This window comes from Perognathus longimembris, chromosome 28 (genome assembly GCF_023159225.1).
Source record: "Perognathus longimembris pacificus isolate PPM17 chromosome 28, ASM2315922v1, whole genome shotgun sequence".
NCBI lineage: Eukaryota > Metazoa > Chordata > Mammalia > Rodentia > Heteromyidae > Perognathus > Perognathus longimembris.
In genome coordinates, this window is record NC_063188.1 from 55,191,596 (window position 1) to 55,210,022 (window position 18,427).

The 18,427-nt window shown below is 35.2% G+C and overlaps 1 pseudogene; it reads left to right on the plus strand.

Annotated features, from left to right (window-relative positions):
• The first annotated feature begins 6,841 nt into the window (after positions 1–6,841).
• On the plus strand, positions 6,842–6,958 carry LOC125344423 (annotated as a pseudogene).
• Positions 6,959–18,427: the final 11,469 nt, after the last annotated feature.

Sequence of the window (18,427 nt, forward strand, 5' to 3'; positions counted from 1 at the left end):
CTAACCCAAGCAATTAGGAAAAAGGAAAAAAATGGAGAAAGTAAAGACGAAAGAAAATGATCTTTCTGTAGTTACACGATCTTAAAAAAAAAAGAAAAAAAAAACCCTAAGCTGTGAACTGGTGGCTAACTCCTTTAATTGCAAACACTTCAGGAGGCTGAGATCTGAGGATCATAGTTCACAGCTAGCCCAGGCAGAAAAGTCCATGAGACTCTTATCACCAATAAACTACTCAGAAAAAGCTGGAAGTGAAACTGCTGTGGCTCAAGTGGTAGAGTGCTAACCTTGAGCAGAAGTTCAGGGACAGTGCCCAGGCCCTGAGTTCAAGCCCCAGAACTGGCAAAAAAACAAACAAACCCTATCACATGTGATAAATTAACCCAACAATTTTGCATGAAAAAGTTAAGGCAAAAAATTGTTTTATGATTCCTTACCAATGAAACATCTAAAAATGAAATTCATAAAACAATTTCATTTAGCACTAGAAAGCATAGGACGTATAAATATGTCAAAATAAGTTGAAAAGCTGTGGTTAGAAAAGTACACAATCACAAAATTACATAAAACGATTTTGTGGATATTAAATTGATTCCAAAATTGAAACTAAAGGGAAGAACAATTAGAACAACCAAATTGGAGGAGTGCAATCACCTACCTCTAACAACACTAAGTTACATTAATCAAAAGATTGTATGATTTTTGAGGCTATTATGAATGGAATTTTTCGAATTGCCTTGCTTGCTCATTCTTGGTATACAGAAAAGCTATTAATTTTCATATGTCAAATTTGTATTATGCTATGTTGCCAAATGTTTTCATCAGATCTAGGAGTTTTGGGGTGAAATATTTAGGATCCTCTAAGTATAGCTTCATAATATTATATGCATATTGAAATCATTTGATGTCTTCTTCCCCTATTTGGATCCCTTTTATTTCTTTCTCCTGAATTGTTACTCTGTATAGGGATTCCAGTAGTATATTTAACAGGAGTGTGAAGATTTGACAACTTTATCTCAATTATGAATTTAGTTGAAATTATTTCAGACTTTTACCATTCAGTATGATATTGGCTAGAGATCTGTCATATATAGCTTTTATTATGGTCATGTATGTTCCTTCTATTTTTAGTTTCTTCACAGATGTTTATCAGAAAAGAGTGTTGAATTTTGCCAAAGACTTTCTCTGGATCAGTTGAGATGGTCATGTATTTCCTCTTACTGATTCTGTCTATATACTTTATTAAATTTATTGATCTCTGTACTTTGAATCAACCTTGCATACTTGGAATGAAATTAATTACACTACCCAAAGTAATCTACAGATTCAGTGAAATCCCCATGGAAATCTCAATGTTATTCTTACATAATTTCCCTTTTGTCAGATGTCCAGAATAGGTACATTCATAGAAACAAAGTAGAAAGCTAGCTGACAGTGGATAGAAAGAGCCTGAGAATCTGTGGAGTGATTACTAATCTGTATGGGTTTTCTTTTTGAAGTGACAAAAATGTTCTAAAATTGCTTACAATGGTCAGGTCTGTTTATACCATTAACTTTACTTTGTTCACCTTTAATTAATGTCTCTAGTGAATTATAGCTCAACGAGTCTATTGTATATAACACCACAATCTAGACTTTCACTTAAAATTAGAAAACGAGAAAATGAAATCAAAGCAACCAATTTCAACAGAACAGTAATAGAGAAAAATAAAATGTAGAAACATCTAGAATGGTTTACAAAGGAAAATGAAATGATCAATAATAGAAATGATCAATAATAGAAATGAAATAACAGATATCACTACAGATCCTGCAGACTTCATGAGGATAAGAAAAGGGATGAAATAAATCAAATACAAATGTGGACACTTTTACAAATTTTTGTCATGGCTCATTCAACATAAAATATATCATTTGAATAGTCTTGTAATATTGAAAGATGATATATGTGTAACATAATATTTTGAAAGGAAACAACCATTGCACTAAATTAAGAGCAACTATATTGCATTTAAGCCAAGGCTCTAGTGGCTCACACAATGTTTTTTTTTTTTTTTTTTTTTGGCCAGTCCTGGGGCTTTGGACTCAGGGACTGAGCACTGTCCCTGGCTTCTTCTTGCTCAAGGCTAGCACTCTGCCACTTGAGCCACAGCACCCCTTCTGGCCATTTTCTGTATATGTGGTGCTGGGGAATCGAACTCAGGGCCTCATGTATACGTGGCAAGCACTCTTGCCACTAGGCCATATCCCCAGCCCTCACACAATGTTTGTAATGATAGCTACTCAGGAAGCTGAGATCCAAGTATCAAGGTTCTAAACCAGCCTGGATAGGAACACCTGTGTGACTCTTTTTTTCCGAACAATTGTTTATTTGTTGTCAAAGTGATGTACAGAGGGGTTACAGTTTCATATGTAAGGAAGTGGGTACATTTCTTGTACAATTTGTTACCTCCTTCCTCATTTTCCCCCTCCCCACTTGGGACTCCCCCTTTTCCTCTCCCCCCATGAGTTGTTCAGTTTGTTTACACCAAATGGTTTTGTAAATATTGCTTTTGGAGTCATTTGTCTTTTATCCCTTGTCTTTCAATTTCGATATTCCCTTTCCCTTCCCTACTTCTAATACACATATATACAGTATCCAGGGTACTCAGATGATATACAGTGATAGCACGGGAACAAAAACAGTTTGCTATAGGCACAAGAACAGACCTGAGGACCAATGGAACAGAACTGAAGACCCAGAAGTTACCTGCAGAACTATGCCTAATTAATCTTTGATAAAGGAGCTAAAAAAATAGGATGGAAGAAGGACAGCCTCTTTAACAAATGGTGCTGGCAAAACTGATTCAACGCCTGCAATAAATTAAAACTAGATCCTTATGTATCACCCTGCACCAAAATCAATTCCAAATGGATCCAAGACCTTGAAATAAAAACACATACCCTGAAAACACTACAAGAAGGAGTAGGAGAAACACTTGGGCTCCTTGGCACAGGACAAAACTTCCTTAACAAAGGCCCAGAAATGCAACAAATCAAAGAATGGTTGGACAAATGGGACTGCATCAAGCTGCAGAGCTTCTGTAGGGCAAAGGACATAGCTTGCAAGATAAATAGAAAGTCCACAGATTGGGAGAAGATCTTTACTGGCCATACAATGGACAAAGGCCTCATATCTAAAATATATGCAGAACTAAAAAAATTAAATTCCTTCAAAACCAACCCTCAAAGAACCAATAGCCCCCTCAACAAGTGGGCTAAAGACCTAAAAAAAGACTTTTCTGAAGTGGAAATGAGAATGACCAAGAAACACATTAAGAAGTGCTCTACATCACTGGCCATAAAAGAAATACAAATCAAAACAACATTGAGATTCCACCTCACCCCAGTAAGAACGTCCATTATCAGGAAAACTAGCAATAACATATGCTGGAGGGGATGTGGCCAAAAGAGAACCCTACTACATTGTTGGTGAGAATGTAAACTTGTTTAGCCACTCTGGAAAGCAGTATGGAGATTCCTCAGAAGGCTAAACATAGAACTCCCCTATGACCCAGAAGCTCCACTCTTGGGCATCTACCCAAAAGACCACAAACAATAACACACTAAAGCCACCAGCACAACAATGTTCATCGCAGCACAATTTGTCATAGCTAGAATATGGAACCAACCCAGATGCCCTTCAGTAGATGCATGGATCAGGAAAATGTGGTACATATACACAATGGAATTCTATGCCTCTATTAGAAAGAATGACATTGCCCCATTCTTAAGAAAATGGAAGGACTTGAAAAAATTATACTAAGTGAAGTGAGATAGACCCAAAGAAACATGGACTCTATGGTTTCCCTCATAGGGAATAATTAGTGCAGGTTTAGGCTAGTCACAGCAGAGGATCACAAGAGCCCAATAGCTATTCCCTTATGAACACATAGGACGATGCTAATGAAGTGAACTCCATGTTATGAAAATGAGTGTTACATCACTGTTTTAATTATTTTCAACATTCCATGTGAAACCATAGCTTTTTTTGTTGTTGTTGTTGCTGATACCCTGTGAGACTCTTATGTCCAATTACTCACCAAAAAGCTGTGGCTCAACTGGAAGAATACTGGTCTTGAGTAAAACACCTCAGGGACAGTATCCAGGCTCTGAGCTCAAGCCCCAGGACTGGCAAAATAACTGTTTGAATTACATACCAGGAGAACTATTTAAATTTCCATTGTTCATTAAAAAATATTTGGAGACATGCCCAAAATCCACTGGAAGGATAAGACAGATAAATAAATTTTACTGAATCCACATGAAAGAAAGCTTACCAAAAATGAAGATGAATAGTACATTACAATGAACAACTTGCACTATTATTCATAACAACATATAATATGAGATGTTATAGAAGATTATGTTATATGATACTATCTATCTAGTGCTTGGAAATAAGCCAAACTAAGCAATTCATGATTATGTGATATATACATAATTAATAAAATATTAACAGAAGGTAGATGCATAAAGGCCCAATTAGTAAAAGTAGTTACAATCCAGCATTGAACAAGGAGGTACAGGAAAGATGATAGAATAAACATACATGTAATGATATTGATAATGAACTTTGATCCATAGACTTATAACTTTTTGTTTAATAATTATGGTTTAAAATGTATATACTGTATATTTAAATCAATTGTTACATAATCAGAAAATTGAAAACTTCTTACAAGAAAAGTTTATGTCATTCCAAAGCTGGACCACCAAAGTCTTTTTTCTTTCTTTCTTTTTTTTTTTTTTTTTGCCAGTCCTGGGGCTTGGACTCAGGGCCTGAGCACTGTCCCTGGCTTCTTTTTGCTCAAGGCTAGCACTCTGCCACTTCAGCCACAGCACCACTTCTGGCCATTTACTGTATATGTGGTGCTGGGGAGTTGAACCCAGGGCTTCATATATATGAGGCAAGCACTCTTGCCACTAGGCCATATTCCCAGCCCAGCTGGACCACCAAAGTCTTAAGGAACAGATTTTTTACTACATTGTCAAAGTATGCACAATGTTAAAATGTTTTACATATAGGAATGGAAATTTACAATATTCTGTTTTTCCTAGAGTTTGACTAATATTGTGTGTATTTTTCCTCAAATCATAAAACTTATCTAGTCTTACTTATTAAATATGAATTTTCTTCTACATTGATAAAATGGTTATTTGGTCATATAATGTGTATGCTTGCTGTAATGAGCTCAATACAAAATCAAGGTTAAAAAATTAGTTCTTGCTGTCTGAAACTCTGAACAAACAGAGCCATGTCGGAATTTCATAATAATTTCAAAAGAATTTCTCAATTCTTTTACAACTACTTTAATCCCAGCAGGCTGTCATCATAGTTACTATAAAATACCAGGAGAGGGCAGCAAAAAGCAGCTCAGGTAGGGTACACAGGTAGAGAGGATATGATGGTGGCTAAAAAGAAGCTCGGGTATAGTATGGTCAGGCTGTTCATGGATTAGATTGTTATATGCTATTTGGCACAGACTCTGGGGGTATTAATGACATATTATGTTAGTTTTGAACACAAAGGTACCAAAGTTCTGAATGAAAATGTAGACTAATGACTTTAAAGACAATCTGATGTCATTCACTTATGTCTTTAAAGATAACTAATTTATCAACGTTTAAATAGAAAAATAGAATTAGAAAACAGCAGCCTTAAAGAAAATTCTAGAAGTCTAGACCATACCAATCAACTCAGCTCAAAATCTTAAAAGAAATTGACCCAAATATATTTTAAATCTTGAATTTTAAAAGAAAGATAAAGAAATGTAATGTTTCTTAATAAATGTTTTAAGATTATAAGGAGGAAAATTAAAGCAATTCTATTGTAGGGAAGGAATATGATAGGAGTGCATGACATATGTGCCTGAATTTAGAATAATTAAATTCCTTAAAATGAAAATAAAGGAGAATCTAAGGGAATGGAATAAGAAACAATATAGGTGGGGCTGGGGATATGGCTTAGTGGCAAGAGTGCTTGCCTCGTATACATGAGGCCCTGGGTTCAATTCCCCAGCACCACATATGCAGAAAACGGCCAGAAGTGGCGCTGTGGCTCAAGTGGCAGAGTGCTAGCCTTGAGCAAAAAGAAGCCAGGGACAGTGCTCAGGCCCTGAGTCCAAGGCCCAGGACTGGCCAAAAAAAAAAAAAAAAAAAAAAAAAAGAAAGAAAGAAACAATATAGGGAACAAATTTGATCAAAGTACAATATATGAATGTGTGGAAACATTACAATGAAACTTCTTTGTATAATCAATACTTGTTAATAAAATTCTACAAACAGTATTGATACCATAGTTCAATAGGCACTAACTTTACAGGAAGTGGAAAAAAAACTAAGAACAAGAGAGGTTTCTGAAATATGATAAAAGGAAGAAAATTGTCGGTTTTCAAGACAGTATAAAAGAACTATAGAGAATCAAGCATGGTGCCTTATGCCTCTGTACTGTATAGGACACCATGAGTTCAAACTTCAGTACTGCACAAGAAAATTTTCTAAGATTAATGGAACATCTTCTTCTAAAGTGGAAAGAAATAAAGAAATTACATGAAGATATTGCCCAATAAGAAATGTGATATTGGATCAAAAATAGCATAGAGGGCATAACCATAATTGTTGACATGATAAGAAGATGCTCTATAAGAATACAACTGCAACGTCAGAATCAATTTATGACCAGGTAGGTATTAAAAAAAAATATGCACCAAGAAAGGAAGGCAGAATGATAAAGAATGAGGTTGATGAATATCAGAAGTATCATATATGGAGGCTAAAAGAAGAGTTGCAGGTAACCCTTGGGTGCATTTTTGTTTACCTTGTATACAAAGCTTACAGACAGATGCAAAACCTAAATCCTGTTTTGCACCTCAGAAATAATTGTTCCGGGTAAGTTTTGATGCATATAGGAAGTACTGTAGGTAAGAATAAGTGGCTCACACCTTTAATCCTAGCTATTCAGGAGGCTTAGGTCTGAGAATCATGGTTCAAAGCTAGCTCAAGCAGCAAAGTCCATGAGACTCTTATCTCCAATTAACCAGAAAAAAGTCAGAAGTAAAGCTCTGGGTCAAGTGGTAAAACAATAGACTCGAGTGAAAAATCCCAGGGCCTGAAGCAAAATCCTGAATTCAAGCACACACACACACACACACACACACACACACACACACACACACACACACACACACACACACGCACGCGCACACGCACAAAGGAATATGATGGTACCTAACACAGTTTAAAGTGATAGCCAATGAAGCTGGTTCTAATAATAAAAAGCAGATCACATATGAAAGCATAAAAATGAAAATGAATGAAAGCTGAGAATATTCTTCAACTGGGAAATCTTCTGTACTTGGAAATATTCAAGTGTGACCAACTCATATTTATCCTAGTGTTCTCTAGCACATGGAAGACATTTCTCTTGTCCAGATGCTGCAGTATATCTTATTGACTGCCCTCTCCACATCTCTCTACCCACATATTTCCCACTACTGTGTTGTCTACTTTTTTCAATTTCACTTTAAACTTTCAAATATAAATGAGTACCTTTCATCATGTTTATCTCTTTGTGAGGCTTTTGACTAGGTATCACTAACCACAATTCTACTCTTTTTTAAAAAGTAGTTTTATTATATTTGAAGTGGTTGTACAGGGGAATTGTCACTCAACAAAGTAGTTTAGGTTTAAAATGCATCTTGATGAATGTCATCTCTCTATTTTCTCCCATCCTTCTCAAGCCAACCTTTTCCTCACTTATCTTAATTTTATAGGATATGTGTTGACTTTTTGCCATTTACCAAATCAGTTTACGAATACAATGCATCTTGAGCTGTGTCTCCCCCTTCATAATTTTCACCCTCCTATTTAAATCCATCCTTTCCCTTCACAGTTCCTATTCTTAAACCCTGGTCTCCATGTTCACATCTAATAAGACGTGGATCTAATTCAGCCACTAGAGGACCTTCTTGTATGCTTAATACTACATGATGTAGCATGAATGTCTTTGTACCACTTTCAAAGCTTTTGTTTCAGATAGTAATAAAGTTGTGTGTATGTTGGTTCGTGTATAAAGTGTTTAAAGATCTTGAAACAGAACGCAAAGCATTTCTACAGCAGGAACTGATCAGCTGTCTTTGACCGATGCCAATTTGTGATTTCTATCTACATACCATACCTGTCCCACACAGTGATGCTAGCAAGTGTCCTTATACTCACTGCTTTTCTCTGGTGATTTACTCAGTTCACATTAAAGCATACAAATTAATTTTGCTTGAGAGTTTTAGCAGTACACTTTCCTTGTCTTCTTTATGTAATATAATACTCCATAAAGAAGGGGTAGCTCAATCTACACATCGTATCTATACTTTATATCAGGTAGTCAAAATTTCCCTCAGGTTGAATCCAATTTCCCATGTCTCAGATTGTTTTGGAACAATCCTGATTAACACTAATTACTAAAACTTTCACTAACTCTTTTATTGTGTTTTCATGGGCTTTGTTCACAAAACAAATTCCTGAATTTTCATCTTTTAAAGCTCATCCTTTTCTTAACACCCAAAGGAGAAATTGCCTTTTTCTACATTCTTACATACTTTGCTATCTTTTACATATAAATCTCTCTTGATGAAACATATTCACATACTTCTATAGGTTTCCATAGTTATTAGTAAAACATTATTTTCTGAGAGGAAGCCTAGTTTAGTAGTTAAGATTGTAAGTACTAGAGCCAGACTTCCTGAGTTCAAAGTTTGACTCTAAAGCTATTTAACTTGTTTAATCTTCAATTCCTTACTTGTAACATGAGAATATAATAGTAGTACCCACACCATAGAATTATTGTGATCCTAAAAAAAGATAGGCTGTATCAACATGGTAAGCACAGTATTAGTTCAAAAACTAACTGAATTTAGTTTTAATATCTACAGGGATACATTTCATTTTAAGCATTATTAAGTAGTCTTTAATACTTTTGAACCCTTTCTTCTTGTTTTTTCTTTTTGGGAGGGATTCTTCTTCTGACTTATTTTTAATCTGTAGTGACAGTATGAGAAATTCAAATGCAATTGTATATTTATTACTGTGATTACATTTGTCAACACATACATAATACACTATATAAGATATAAATATAGACATTGGTCATTCCATAAACATTTGAAATAAAGTATGACTTATAATAAAATTGAAAGAAAATAAATTTAATAAAATTAAAGTAATAAAATTAATTTTTTTCATACAAAGCCACAAATTAGCATTGGACAAAGTAAGCAGAGGAGTTTCTGTTATAGAAATATTTTGTATTATTTTTCAATATTTTAAATGAAAAACAACAGCACAACTTTATTAATTTTATTGAAATTGAAATTAAAATTAAATAATAAAATCAAAATCAATGCATTATTAACATTTTTAGTAAAATTCAATACTAAAAAGTAATTGGTTTTGAAGCCAAAAATCTATTACCCTTTTACTATGAATTGACCATGTTTTAACTACTGTCTTTCTATAAATTAGGTCTTCACAAAGTTACTTCAAAGATGAGGCAAAATAATGTACAAAGCACTTTGAATAATAGTAAATACTTAATGCATGTTAGTTTCTTTCTCCTTTGGGTATGAATAATGCTTTAAATATTTTAACAGTTCCTTGCAGAGGTCAAGTAGCAGAGATGTTTATAGCACAAAGTAAGTGTTGTTTAGGTAGTTGTTGATTGGGTCATATTTTATATGAACATTCACATGTCATATAAATTTGGCTCTTCAGAATCCTTTCCACTTGATGCTCTCTACAGTTTAATATCCACATGTATATTGGACTTAAAAACAAAATCAGACAGAAGGACAACAGTATCCAAAAGTAGATAAATAACCTTATTTACATGTTCACTTTCAGCTCTTCAGACTCCAATGTCCTTTGTATCACAGATATTTTGAAGTCAGAGAGTTGTCAGTTGTTAGCTGGTACTGAGCTGGGCAGAACTGATAAATTCTTTGAGGGCAAGAGAATAACAGTTCCACTTTCTCCCTTTATCTGGAAGTAGCATTAGCAGATCTTGACTGAGATGCTCCAGAAATACCAAAATCATTAGTTCCAAAGTAGTGATCATTGTTTTAGAAGCATATGCAAAATTGCAATCTCAGCTTCAGTGTAGCTCAGTGGACATCCAACTGGCTGCAGCTCAGCAGAGAAAGTGTGAATTTATGGGCCCACGGGTTGAAATCACATTGTAATCTCTTGGAAATAGCTCTTCATTGGTTTCTTTAGCTAAGTCATGTTGTTCCCCTTTAACTTTTAACAATTTTAAATTGACTTCCTACAGAGAAGCCCTATCTATTTGAAATATTTCAAATAATTCTCTTTCTGGTTAGACACTGGCTCATACATTATTCTTAAATACAATTTTATGTGCCAAAGACTATCAATTAAGCTATGCTTACACCAAATATTTGATGGTAATTTACAATGTTCAATATCTGATGTTAGACAAGAAATGTTTCTAATATATTAGAATAGTCCAAGGAGATAATATAATTCATAAATAATAATAACAAAGATATAGTAAACACATGGGAAAAGATGAAATGAATGTGCAATGAGGTGAAAGATCATCCATGTGCTTTGAGAAATTAAGGAAGATTTCATGTAAGAATATTCATAACGCAGATGACAGTAAAAGAAATGCTGGGCTAGAAGAAAGAACATTATTTGAAGAATTATAACTTACCATGTTCTGTATGTGAAACTCTATGCAGTTTTCATTTTTCTGACTTTTGTTTCTTGTTTTATCAATCCTTCTCAACAGGATGTATGTGTTTGATAGGAGCATATCAGAACACTTTAAAATGAATAGCATGTACAATTTCCCACACTTTTTAGGGGAATATATCTTTTATCCATCTGTCCCTTCTCTTCTACTATATTAGAATGAACAAATTATATTTCTAAAGTTCAGTATAGCCTTAAGATTCTACAACTAGGTGAAAAGTCAAATGCATTCTTTGGCTCAGAAAAAATAAATAAATTGTGAAGAATATGACTTTAAATTATTGTCAGGCAATAGAAACAACAGCACAGAGAAAATTTTACTTGCAGAATGTGAGGGTGTATAAAATTTGCTAATGCACCTAAGCTATTTGAAAGAATCTCTCTTTTACACTTATATTAAATATAATTCTTACAGATAAAAGAAAACAAATAATGAATTAAGTAAATAAGTATAAATTATAAATAAGTATAACTACCAAGAGTTTCTGAGAATGTGCACATTCATACCAAAAATTGAATTCCATGTTTATTTGAGCACACTCTCCACTGGCATTATGAGAAAGTAATTTTTAAATCTTCAAGCCACAAATACATATTCGATAATATTCACTATGTTGTTCAAGTTACCGCATAAAAATTATGGGCTTAAAATATGATATTGGAACAATTGCATATTCACATGCAAAAAATAATGCTGAGTCATTATTTTGCCATATACACACAAACCAAGTCAAATTGGATTAGAACTTAGACATAAGATTTGAAACTTGAAAATTCCTAGAAGAAAACAGAAAGAAGGAGCTTCCTGATATTAATCTACACAATGACTTCCAGAAACAAAAGCAAAACAGACAAATGGAACATCAAACACAAGATCCGTGCATAGCAAAGAAACAAACAACAGAGTACAGAGACAATCTAGAGAACAGGATAAAACAGTTGCCATCTATACTTTGCAACATAGTTGATAATCAGAATATTCAGTCTATGTAAGAACTTCTACAACTCAAAAACAAAAATACAATTCAAATATGAACAAATAACTTGCATACACATTTTTTCCAAAGAAAACAAACAAAAGGCCAACATATATATGGAAAGGTGATGAACATCGCTTAATATAAGATAAATGCAAACCAAAGTCATAATGAGATTGATACTTGTAAAGATGGGTATTATTTTTTAAGAAATGACACCAAACTATCAGTGTTGTTATGCTGTCATTAAAGGCAGCTGTTGGTAAAATTTCAATCTCTCAAGTACACTCACAGAGCAAGAATACACAATCTTCTTCCCCCCCCCCCAGCCCCCTTCAATTCACTTCCCTGGCTCTACTTCAATGTTTAGTATAACTGTGGTACCTCACCCAACACTGTTCTTATCCTGCTTTTTGTACTCATGTGAAGGAGATCTGAGGGTCTTTTCTTTCTCTTTCACAATAACAAACAGCCTGGATGTAGGCTTCCTTGCTGTCCTTGTTCCCAACATAAAAGTGGTTAACGCTCTTGCTTGTATTGGGTATCATGGGATAAGAAGTTAACTGGGTATTTTTGAATTTCTTTTTCAATAAACCATTTTTAAAATCTTCAACTAAAAATAATAAATTGATAAAAAGTCATCCTTTGTACATGGCAGGGATGTAACTGGTATTGCTATAATTATTCTGGAGATTCCTCAAATATTAAAGTATAATCATTGTATGATTTTAGAATTCTATGTCTGGCTACATATCCAAAAGAATGTCTTCACTCTAGTGTCTATTACAAAATGAATCACAATAGTCAATATTTGAAAAATTAAGTGACCACTGATAAAAAGAATAAGTGGTATATACATATAATGCAGTATTAATCAGCCTTTAAAAAGAAGGTAATCCCCTTATTTGAAATATTGGACATATTTGGAGGAAATTATGCTAAATACTATAAGCCAGTCATAGAAAGACATTGTGTCTCTCTACTTACAGGATATTTAAAATAGACAACATAGAGACAGAATGTAATGGGTTTTCAAGGGCTGGTGAAGGTGGATACTGAGACTTGCTTTTGGATGAATTATTAAAATTTCAAGTTTATTAGATAAACAAATCTATGTAGCTAATTTTTTTATGTAATAGAAATATGCTGCAAACCTTGTACCTATAGTGAATAACACTGTGCAACTAAAATTTTATTAGACAGGTGGCTCTTCTGTTAATTGTACTAATCACAATAAAGAAGATTTTAGAAAAGAAATTCATGATGACAGCATGCCTGTAATCGTAGCACTTAGGATGCTGAGTCAAAAAAATTTAGAGTTCAAGGCTAGCTTGGGCTACCTAAAAAGAGTTGTTTAAGAAAACACAAATTAGGGCTGGGAATGTGGCTTAGTGCTAGAGTGCTTGCCTAGCATCCATGAAGCCCTGGGTTCAATTCCTTAGTACACATAAACAGAAAAAGCCAAAACTGTATGGTCGCTCAAGTGGTAGAGTGCTAGCTTTGAGCTAAAGAAGCTCAGGGACAGTGCCCAAGCCCCGAGTTCAAGACCCAGGACTGACAAAACAAACAAACAAACACAAATTAAAGTGCATAAAATGTAAATAAATAACTAAAAATTTAGATTTATAGTTATTTCCTTAGTAATATTAAGGCAGTGTTCTATCTTAAGAGTATTGAGATACCTGACATATCATCCTTTATGTCCCAATCCCACATTTAATCTATTACATCTTCAGAATCCACTGTGCACTTTCAGTATTTATAAGTGTTGCTAAACTACAGATTTGCTTGTTTTCACGTCCACTGAATTAAACACACCTTGTGCCATTTCAAACTGTGGCAAAATCTCCTTTTAGATATTTGACAATTATGTGTCTGTTGATTTAACTGCTCCAGTTCTTACAACTCCATTTCATATTCAAATTCCAGCCTTCTTACATGATCCACTGTTTCTAATTTATTTTCAACAACTTTTTTCTCCTTTTTGTTCTTATGTGTATATATATATACATATATACTACTTTTTTCTCCTTTTTGTTCATATATAATATATAAAATATATAATAAAATATATAATATGTATATTACTTTCTAGGAGAAACAGACCAATGGCATGAGACATTTACTATGATAAGATTTAAGAAAGTGACAACACAATTGGACAGAGTATGGGGGAGGGTCTAAAGAAGCAGAAGATCTGACAATAGGTTATTTGGGAAGACATGAAAACTCCAGGTGAGAGATGTGAGTCATAAGACTCGAATATAGAATACTAAGTTAACTACTACATAGGTGTCTAAAATGAACTGAGGGTCATTAGAACACAAATGTGCATTATAACCACATTATACATGGCTTGAAACTGAACTGAATTTACTTACTTTATATGTGTATGTGTGTTCATTGACACAAGTTAAGTAATAAGAAAAGGTAATGATTTGATTTCATAATAATTTACTTATATAAATCAAACTTGAGAGCCGGACTCTTTTCTTTTCTTTTCATTTTCTGGTCAGTTGTGAGGCTTGAACTTGGGGTATGGCACTGTCCTTGAACTCTTGCTCAAGGCCAGCATTCTACCACTTTGGGGCACAGCACCACTTCTGATTTTCTGGTGGTTAATAGGAGATGAATCTCACAGAATTTCCTGCCTGGGCTGGCTTTGATCTGTGATCCTCAGTTCTCAGCTTCCTCAGTAGCTAGGTTTCCAGGTGTGAGCCACCATTGCCCAGCTGAGGGCATGATTTTTGAAATATTAACTAATCTTTGGTACTTGGTTCATGCTTCAGGTATGAACTGAGGTGAAAGATGTGTATAGCTATCTTAGGAGAATAAATGTTATTTTGTAATATGTAACATGTCATAATTAAAAACATTTTGTGGTCTATTAAAGAGATGGCTGCCTAAAATGAGGACACACAGTAGTAATAGCTAATTTAAGAAAACTGGGAGGGCTGGGAAATATGGCTTAATGGTACAGTGCTTGCTCAGATTTCCATTCCTCAGTACAACATAAACAGACAAAGCCAGAAGTGGCACTGTGGCTAAAGAGGTAGAGTGCTAGCCTTGAGCACAGAGAGGCTCAGGGACAGTGGCTGCCCTGAGTTCAAGCCCCAAGACTGAATAAAAGCAAAAAGAAAACCTTGGAAACGTAAATGGTGATGTGGAAATCTCAGCCGATGTAAAACTTTGAAGAGACCACCTACAGTTTGTTTAAAGCAAAAAACATGGCTTTTGCCTTTTGTTTCTGTATTATTTTGATTGAACTCCATGATTGGGTCTGAGTAGAGACTCCTGAGTATTGTTTGAGAAGGAAATGTTAACCCAAACCATGTTGTAAATCCAAACACAGGAAGAGAGAAAATGATCTCCATATTTTGCACTTGACCTTGTATCTCTATGAAATAGCAATAAAACTGGACGCAAAGGAGTTACAAATAGCACAGTGCACTTTCTTATTCCACATGCTAATTAATTCATTCAAAATATCTAGAGATTTAAAAGTAGCTAAGTATTTGATAGTTAATTGCAATGTCAGAGGAAGGAATAGAGGTAGGTATGCAATAAAGAATGTCCTGTATTATCATGTTGGGGACATATGTTAAATTTGGGACTTCATTAAACTACATACTCTTTCTGAATAAATGTTACTGTATATATTTCTTTATAATAATATCAATCATAATATACATATACCTTGCTTCTCTAATATCTTATTTTAAATATTTCTAATCACCCAGTGATATAGTCTGAAGTAATGTTTACATAATTTCACACACAAAATGCAATCTATCTGTAATTACAGTTATAAAAAAGTTTCAAATTTCTAAGCAAAGTTTTGTGTGTGTGTGTGTGTGTGTGTGTGTGTATGCATATAGTCCTGCTAGTATCCAGGGCTTAAACTCAGGGCCTGGGTTCTGTCCCTAAGCCTTGTGCTCAAGGCTAGTGCTTTACTCCTTAAGCCACAGTTCCACTTTTGGCTTTTCTTTGGTGGTTACTTGGAGATAAATGGACTTCCTTGTCTGGGCTGACTTTGAACTATAGTCCTCAGATCTCAGCCTCCTGAATAGCAAGGAATACAAACACAAGTCACCAGAGCCAGGCTCTAAGCATAGTTTTATGACGCCAAACCTAGCTGTCATCTGTTTAACATATATTGGATGTACTCCACATGACACACAAAGAAGAGCAAGGGCGCTCCTTGCTTTGAAAGGGCTTGTGATTTTACTAGAGGACAATAAAAGGTATGCAAGCTATATAATTTGAAATCTCAGTTGAAAATTTTCAAAGATCAAACACAAAAAATGAGGATTGTGCATAAGGTACACTGTGAGGAACTGCAATGAGTGATTCACATTGAGCTTTGTAACGAGAAGAGTCATAAGAAACACTGGGAGAAAGTATTGACCATGAACAGTAACAGGGATGAGTCAATGGACATGATCTGCAGACATTATCCCGTGCCCAGTTGCTTGCTTTTTAATGTTTACTGTTGTTTTTGGGGAAGTGGCTTGGGGGAAGGAATGTGGACAATCCCATCTAGAAAACTAATTGCTTTACATTCAACTATTCAGAAAGGACTCACCTCTGGAGACTATAATGTCTTTAGGAAGCTTCAAGAAAACAGTCTTTGAAAGGGGATTTCCAGCACTTCAGCTTTAGAATCACACTGGAACATTGTCAAGAGCTGTCTTTCTTCTTGTTCCTGTCAAAACATTCACAACAGAGAAGTAAACAGTCCTGTGAAGTCATTCATAGTAACATCTTAAAAGCTCTAAAATAACACCTCTGAAAAGTGTTGCTCATACAAATGATTTTTAAATATAAATTAGCCTATATTACTGCAGAAATTGCTAATTGTATCATTTTATAGCTACAAAATACAAGTGTATAAGTTAAAATCTATAGGAAGAATATGAAATTACCTGAAAATCTTGCTAGTGTCACTGCAATTATATTTTTAGACTAAAACAATTACCAGCTTAATGAAATATAAAGTTAAGAATAGAGACCAGTAGTTTGGCAGTTGCTCAATACATTTAAATAGAAAGATGCCACATGATCCAACAATACCTTTCCCAGAAATATATGCAAAAAAGGAAATAAAATTAAGAACAGTGAGGGAAATGGTGGTGGGGGGGTAGGGGAAGGATGGGTGAGAATGTTGGAAAGGATGACATTGATCAAGATATATTGTATTCCTAAACTGCTATGTTAAATGGAAACTCATTTGTACAACAACTTAAAGATAACAATACAAAGGAAAAAATAAAAGTATAAATTGTTATGCCCAAGTCGCGAGATGACCACCAAGACCACCGAGAGCTAGATGTTCCGAAATGCAAAAGCAAGGCTTTATTCAGGCGGGCTGCAGCTCGGGCCTCGTCCTACACTCCGACCCAGCAGAGGTTAGGAGGAAGGCCCTGAGCTGAAATTTCACAGGGATTATAAAGGCAAAAACCCACAAAGTTACAGCAATCAGGTGTTCAAGCAAGATTAGGATAATGGTAAAAATCTGATTGGCTCAGGGCTAGAATGTCTCTGGCGGTTAGAGTTAAGCATTCCCAAGCGGTTAGAGTTAAGCAGGGAGTTTCCTGACTGGCTGGGCCCTAATAAGCTTGTTCTGCTAGCCGGGATAATTGGTGGCCTGGGTTACTCATAGTTTAAACAGTCAAAAAAATGGCTACTGCCTCAAAAATGGGGTTTACTTCAACTCTACATTCCCCCCTTGATTTATGGACATGAAGCACAATCCTGTGGTTCAGGCCCCAAACTAAGCTCCAAGAACTCTTTCTCTGGGAGAGGTGTCTACCTACTTTGCTGTACCATTGGCTGTATAGTGTTTAATCTGTCTTTCATGAATTGTACAAATTTATTTAGAATGTAATACATAGAATGGTTAACTTCTCAGCTGTGCTCTAAGGGCCAGGTGGCTACATCCGTATTCCTGAGCAAGCCCAAAACTACCAATACCTTCTTGCTTGCATGAGACTTTATAGGACTCCTGCTCATTACACTCAGCAAGTCGCTTATTCAGGTTCGGTCCGAGTGATCAGGCACATACCAGTTGCCTGTGGCTAGGTCACATAAGTCTACTACTAAGTCTGGCCACCATGTTCCTAAGGGGGCTTCCTTAGTTGCTAAAATAAGGGGGTCACCCCACTTTGGAGTGAGCTGCCAAGACAATTGGAAAGGCTGGTGAGGGTTAGCATCAACATTAGCCAGGGTAGCAAGAAAAGAAGGCAAAAAGAAAATAATTATAACAATAACCATATTCAGTCTAACTTTCTTTTTTGAGGCAAAGGCGAAGCGGGTGCTTGGAGAACTTCCATGTTCCACCATGGTAGTCTTCATCTATGGCAAAGGGGTCAGTTGGCCTGGCGTGGGAGCAATGGACCCAAGTGGCGATGTTGTCTACCTTGAGGGCGGTGGGTGTAGTCAGTAGCACCAGATAGGGTCCCTTCCACCATGGTTCCAAGGATTTTGGGTTATGCCTCCAGACAAACACCCAGTCCCAGGGTTTGAATAAATGAGGGGTAGGGACAGATGCGGAATCATATAATGCCTTAAGTTGGGGCCACAAACTCTTATGCATGAGCAGCAAATAGTCAAGTTTACACAAAAATTTAGTATTATCCAAATCA